Genomic DNA, 7,379 nt, shown 5'->3' with positions numbered 1-7,379 from the left:
AGGTTACCATAGCACCCTTCACAGTTTCCTGCCTACTTATTCCCCCTTGCCCCCACCCCCCTTAAGAGTAGCAGCAGCTAACCACAAAGAAAGCAGTCCATATCTTCAAGTCCTAGGGCCAAGGCTCTGGAATTACAAAAGGTGAGAAAACAAAACAAAACTAGGCAGCATCTACACCTGCCCCCTCCAGTTTATAAGAAGAGTATCAAGCTCCAGATCTATCTCAGGATCTCATGATCTGCAGCAACCTCCATCCCAGTAACAAAGATGTCAACCAGTAACAAAAAAAACACAAGAAAAGAAAAGACTGGGGCTACTCCTTTGCCAGTATTATAGCCCGTGCAGCCATTACTGTTACTGCTGAACTAGAGCCTAAGGGGACACTGAAAGTGCACTGAGATCAATGGGGAAGGCTGATGGATTCCCCACATATGGACATATTTGATATGATGTAAATTATACTTCATTTCTACAAAATAGATTTATATTGCAAAAGGTATTTACAGCATATCAGTGGCATTTATTGACAGCTGAAAAATTCATTTAGAGTGAAATATTTTAAGCCAAAAGTTTATTTTCTTTAAAAAAGGGTTTGGGGACGTCTGGCACAGTTGGTTGAGTCTGACTATTTGGGCTGAGGTCATAATTCCAGGATCTTGGAATTGGAGCTCCAAGTTGGGCTCCAGGCTGAGGGTGGAGCTTGTTTAAGATTTTCTCTCTCTCTCTCTCTCTCTGCCCCTCTCCCTGCTCTCTCTTTCTCAAATAAAATAAGATAAAATAATAAAATAAATAAAATAAAATAAGATAGGTTCAAATATTGTTGGCATTCTTGCTTCCTTTAAATGCCCATGGCTATTCCCAGAGGACTTTTTTGTTTTTATGCACTTTCTCTCATTTGAGTCTTAATGCCCTTTTTTTTTTTTCAATTTCAAAACAACATCAAAAAATGAGCGTATTTAACCATACTCAGCTCATAACAGAACAAATGGGTAAGGAGAATAATTCATGCTACAGCTTATTGCTCTATGAACTGGCAGCAGAAAAAGTTGGTAAAGGAAGGCACAGGACCTCTCTCTTTAGAGTGTTAGAATTAGAACCGAGGGGCTCCATAATCATCTGGCATTCACTCAATGTTGTACCTATGGTTAGAAATGTACATGATGGGAACTCCAGGGATCTTCCGGATCCTTCGTTAAAGGTCCAGGTCAACTGTGGCCACAATGTAACACTTGTGCTGAGTTACTCTCTGTACTAAGCAGCCATCTGCATAGGTTCCTTTGTGTGTGCATGGTAATCGTTCAAATCTTGGGTCCTTGGCAATCCTTAGAGCCACTCGATACTTTTGCCCCAATTTCTCAGTTTCAGCCATTACACAGTCAGTTATACAAGGGATACACTTGGCATACAGACAGTCCATCATTGATTGTACTAAATCGAGTTTGGCTTTAATGGAAAAGTTGATAAAGTTGGTATCAACCAGGATGTGGTAAGGCGGGTCCAGCTGTGTGTTACATTGGAAGAATAAGCAGGAAGGATGTTGGGGGACTTCTCTTTCCTTGAGTGCACTGGGATCTTTCTTTTCTTTCTTTTTAGGTTTCAATCTGTCTTTCTCTTTAGACCTCTGATCTCAGAGACTAAGGATTCACTTCATGGTTGCATACTTTCTTGCTTTCTTTTGCTTCCCCATGTTCACGCTGCACTCTAGTTTCTTTCGGAATCATCCTTAATTCCTTTTTAAGTTATGATGATTTTGACCCTTTCATAGTTTGTAATCTTTCCCAGAAATTTAACCATTGTTGAACAATGAATAATAACACATGAACAAAATGAGCACAACAATCAACAAAATTTTAAATGAATTTTAATGACACAATCTTTACTGTTTATTTACATAAGTAGTCAAAATATAACACCTATACTATACAACTTTTTCAGAAATAGAAGAGGAAGAAATAGTTCCCAACTGATTTTAACAGACCAGCATTATTTTAACACCAAAATATTGTTGGTAATATCTTTCCAGAAATGAAATTACAGACCAATAGCCCTTTTAAACAAACTACATGTGGGTGTGATGTTTTCCTTAAAAAGAGGGTTTTAACTATGAATTCAATTTATTTGATAATTATAGAGCTATTGATTATTGGTTTCTTCTTGAGTGATTGGCATTTATGTTAACAAGTATTTTAGACTTTAATAAGTAATTACCACATTGCTTTCAATAAAGCTGTTAAAATTCACTATTTTCAAAAGTAATGTATGAGAATTTTGTTTTCCCTACAATGCTAAACAAGTAGTCATAATCACAATTTTTAATAGTTAAGCTGATGTTGTAAAGCATTATCTCATTGTTATTTTACTTTACAATAAATAAAATGAATAATACTGACTATGTAGTACTTATGACTACTTACATTTATTGATATTTTGAATTTACTGTTTTACAACATGCTTAATCATCTTTGCACAACTTTCTTTTATGAATACATATGTTGTCGATGATGCAGTTCATAGGTTTATTTCCTATGTACATATATTTATTTATATTTATATTTATTTCCTATATAAACAGTTGTTTGTCTAGTTGTGGATTGTGATATTTAAGTCTTACTGAACAGGAATCAGCATATGAACCAAATCTGGCCTACCTCTCATTTTATAAATAAAATTTACTGAACTACAGCCACATTCATTTCTTTATGTATTACCTGTGCCGGATTTTGCATTACAGAACTCAGCAGAGTGGAGTATTCACAACAGGGACTGTATGGACCAAAACACCTCAAATAATTACTCTGTGGTCATATACTGACCCCTGCCATAGACCATAGGTAATAGGATTTAGAACTAGAAGAAAATGAAACATCTATTTCACTTTCTATTTGCAAATAAGGAGACAGAATTAAAGCATGGAATAATTGGCCTAATTAAATATATCTAGTTACTCTAACCAAAGACGAGAACTCTAGCCTCTTGGTTTTCATTTTCAACATTTTTGTAGCTGTATCTATTTTTCAAAATCTGTAATTATGGCCAATTACTAGGTAAACATTAAAGAAAATCAATCTTTGGCAAAAGAAATACTCAGGAGACTGCAAATAACAGTATCTTGCTTGAAATATAAATAGTGAAATTAAAAGATTTATTAAGTTCTTTGAAAATATATGATGAATATGTATACCTTAGATAGAAACTATCAATTTAAGAATAGAATCAATATCTAAAAACAACACTAATTGTTGGGGAAGGTAAATATTTTCCACTGTAGTGTTTGACAGTATTTAAAATTATATTTTAAATGTAAGTCATATAGCATAAAGAATTAGAAATAATATAATATTAATAACATAGATATAATGATCATGAATAGCATAGTTAAAGAATATTAGGAAATAATAAGCAGTTTCAGTTACTTTCTTTTACTTAAGATAATTGAATATATATGTATTAGTTTGCTAGGGCTGTTGTAACAAATAAGTTAGACTGGGTGACTTAAATAACAGAAATTAATTTTTTTCACTATTCTGGAAGCCAGATTCAAGATCAAGGTGTCATCAGGATTGGTTTATTAGGGCTTTCTCCTAGGCTTGTAGATAACCATCTTTTTTTGTATTCATAGTTTTTCTCCGTGTTTCCATGTTTGTATCCAAATGCACTCTTCCTATGTGGACATCAGTCATAATGGATTAGGGTGCTCCCATATAACCATAGGACCCACTCATTTTACCTTAATTGTATCTTTAAAGACTGTCTCCAAATACATTCACATTCTGAGGTACTGAGGTTTAGAACTTCAACATACGAATTTGAAGGCAACACAATTCTGCCAATAACAATATATGACCCTTATTGTCCCACATTACTTGGTGACATATTTGGACTATTTAACCTGCATATTCATGAGAGAGATTCTAAAGTCTATAATATTGAGATATATAAAAATCTGAAGAACAAAGTAAATAAAGTCTTTGAAGATCAAAGCTACAATATTTTAGTTCTTAGAGATTAGGCTTTTTTTTCTAGGCTGTGAAATAAGTATCTGGGTCTTTGTATAGCAAAGCTTTCCCAAGGAAGATGTTATATTAAATTGTGGATATAGTGGTATATTCTCAAGAGGAATAATTCAGCTGCTGGTTTCCTACAAGTTTTTGATATAACTTGTGTTGGATTCAAACATAGAAGGTCACTTAGATACATTAAATATTTCCATGATACGGAATTAAACTAAAAAAATAGGTAAATGAAGGGATGTTTCACAGATCTAAACTTTAGGATATGGAGGGGGAAAAATGGTACTTTCTGTAACTATTTTTTAAAAAGCCAAGATGAGCAAGCTAAGATCTATATGTGTAATTAAGATATGCATTCTTTTTTTATTTTTTTATTTTTTAGTGTTTTATTTATTTCTGAGAGAGAGAGAGAGGAAAAGAGAGAGAGAGAGTGAGCAGGGGAGGGTCAGAGAGAGGGAGACACAGAATCTGAAGCAGGCTCCAGGTTCTGAGCTAGCTGTCAGCACAGGCCCTGTCACGGGACTCAAACACATGGACCGTGAGATCATGACCTGACCCAGAGTCGGACGCTTAACCAACTGAGCCACCCAGGCACTCCACAGAGTGCATTCTGAATTCTGTTTATGAGAAAGTGATCTACTGGGCAGAAATTTATTGAATTTTTTTGTCTGGTAAGTGATTCTTAAAATAATTGTTGACTTTGGGCCAGCTAATTCTAAAATGATCAGTTCCTCTCTATGATTTAATCATTTTTTCCTTCCAAATTTTGTCTTATTATTTTTTCCATGAATTTAAAGCTACCATGATCACAATTTGTCACTAAAACCCACACAGAAAAGAAAATTAAAGATAATCAAATTTATTCATATGAATAATGAAACTATTCATTTCATAGTCCTAAGATTATCTATATATGTAATTTCAAATCAACTGTGATTCACAATGCTTCTGTCTACTGTTCTTATCACTATCTCTTTAGTTGCTCAGTTTATTTCCATCAGTCACCAATTTTGCTGATTTTGTTATGCTTTTCCCTCATAAAGAGTTCTTTCTACATAGGCAACATAGATTATTTAATAGTTAACATTAATAATAATAAAAAAATAATAATAAACTGCATCTAAATTTTTGTGACAGTAACTATTATTTCTATATTTAAACCGTAAAAATTTTCCCAATTTTGTCAATTTTCAAGTGATACATTTCATAATCATAATTATAATCATCCAGAAATAAAATTAGACTCACCATACAAAACCATCAATATCTCTGCTGAAAGCCTCATATGACACACCTGAGAAGTCAGTGTATCTACATTTTGAGGATTCCTGGGTAGTTCCCTCTTAAGATCTCTAACTATCATGGATAACTGTTTTTATTTGATAAACTGGGAAATAAAGAGGGTGACACAATTTGTTTGTATGCACATAGTAGGAGAACAGACTAATTCCCAGGTCACTTGACTTCTTTTACATTTGTATTGCATGATCCCAAACAACCTTTTAAATCATTATTCTAAGAAACATATCTTCAAATTATTATTTTGTAATTATGCTGTCATTATTGCAACAATAGAAAAGTATTCCATTATGTACAAAATGAACAGCTAAGTTTGTTTAAAGCCAAAGGTCACTTATATAGAATTTCTGAGGTTCAGCATATTTTATACTAAATTTGGTGAAATTAACATCCTCATTTCTAAAAATTTCATACAGCTAGAATAACCCAAAACTATTCAGGTAAAAAAGAAATAAATGTTTTTGTAATGGTGCAGTATATGATAAAATATTGATGTACATATATTTTTTTGACTGATTGCTGTTATAAGCCTTTATTTCATAGGAAATTAATTAAAAATGAAATGTTCATGAATGACTCTCCTTAATGGTACTCCTTATATAGCTTCAGAGCTTGTGGCTACTGTATTAGGTTTATTTCAAAAAAAGTTTAAATCCCTGCAGCTATCTGCAGCATTCAGAATCTTTGTTTTCATATGAAAAGGTATATCTGAGTACAGACAATAATCTTTTCAAGTTTTATGGTTGCTATGAGCATTTGCTCCTGCTGAGGATCAACTGCCTTAAGCTGCAAAGAAATCACAACCTTCAGTCTTCCTGCTAATAAGAAAATCCAAAATGGCAGAGAAGATTTTTGTAGTTTCTAAGATAACTTGTGAAGACCTTAACTGCTTGAAAATATAGAAAATGTCAAAGAAAAGAGATATAAGCAATTAAACAGAGAAAACCATCTCCTAAACACAATTCAAAATGGAAAGCCTATAAAAATGAGAGTGAAAAAAAAAGCATGATAATCTTGTTTTCAAATTAAATAAATATCTTCAGGTATATAATCTGGCTCTTATAATATCAGATTTTTAAAATTGTTTTTAATGTTTATTTGAGAGAGAGAGCAAGCAGGAGAGGGGCAGACAGAGAGAGGGAGACAGAATCCATAGCAAGCTCCAGGCTCTGAGCTGTCAGCACAGAGCTTAATGCAGGGAGGGCTCCAACTCATGAAATGTGAGATCATGACACAAGCTGAAGTTGGATGTTCAAAGCAACCGAGCCATCCAAGGGCCCCCATAATATCAAATTTAAGCACGTGCTATTAAACTAAATCTTTCATATAATAAGTTTTATTTTTATTTGGCTTTCAAAGAGAGTTTAGCCCTTTCTGCTACACGATATTTCCTGAAAAAAAATCATAAACTAAAAAAACTGCATAATTTTTAAAAATTCTGTATGTAAACCACACAACAATCTCTTATATGCATAACTCAATGCATAGAGAATTATCAATGTCTAGATAATTATCACTGCTATCTAATGAAAATAATGTAACACACTTTTGCATTTGTTTTTTGAAAATTGATTTTTTTTATCATATTGAGGTTTTTTACAAAGCAAATAAGAAAAATCTATTGTATAATTTTTCCTAAACTTAGATCTCCAGCCCTGATATATTTCTGAACTTCAGACTCACGTATTGGATGTCCATATTGCCTACTGTGATGGTCAGTTTAACCTTAGCATTATAACACAGAACTCTTAAATTCTACCATCAAACTTGTTTCTCCCACAATATCCTCCATTAAGATGGAAGTTAAGTGGCAACATTTATTTTCTAGTCTCCCAGGACAAATATCTTGTAGTTATCCTTGATTTCTCTTTTAGTAAACACAGTAAATTCAAACCTTAACAAAATCTTGTCAACTTAAGTTTCAAAAGATAGCCAAAAACACCATTTTCCCTACTTACCACTACTGACATCTTAGTCTAAGCCACCATTACCTCTAGCCTAAATGTCCTAACTGGTTTCTATGTTCTTAACCTTGTTCTTTTAAGATTTATAGCCAGCAATGCAGGTAGA

The 7,379-nt window shown here is 33.1% G+C and overlaps 1 pseudogene; it reads right to left on the bottom strand.

Annotated features, from left to right (window-relative positions):
- Nucleotides 1-1,090: 1,090 nt before the first annotated feature.
- On the bottom strand, nt 1,091-1,687 carry LOC120225040 (annotated as a pseudogene).
- Between the last annotated feature and the right edge of the window lie 5,692 nt (nt 1,688-7,379).

Source organism: Hyaena hyaena, unplaced genomic scaffold (assembly GCF_003009895.1).
Source record: "Hyaena hyaena isolate Hyena2069 unplaced genomic scaffold, ASM300989v1 scaffold_1320, whole genome shotgun sequence".
Taxonomy (NCBI): Eukaryota; Metazoa; Chordata; class Mammalia; order Carnivora; family Hyaenidae; genus Hyaena; species Hyaena hyaena.
The sequence above is the reverse complement of the archived record's forward strand: the minus strand, read 5'-3'. Positions and strand labels throughout refer to the sequence as shown.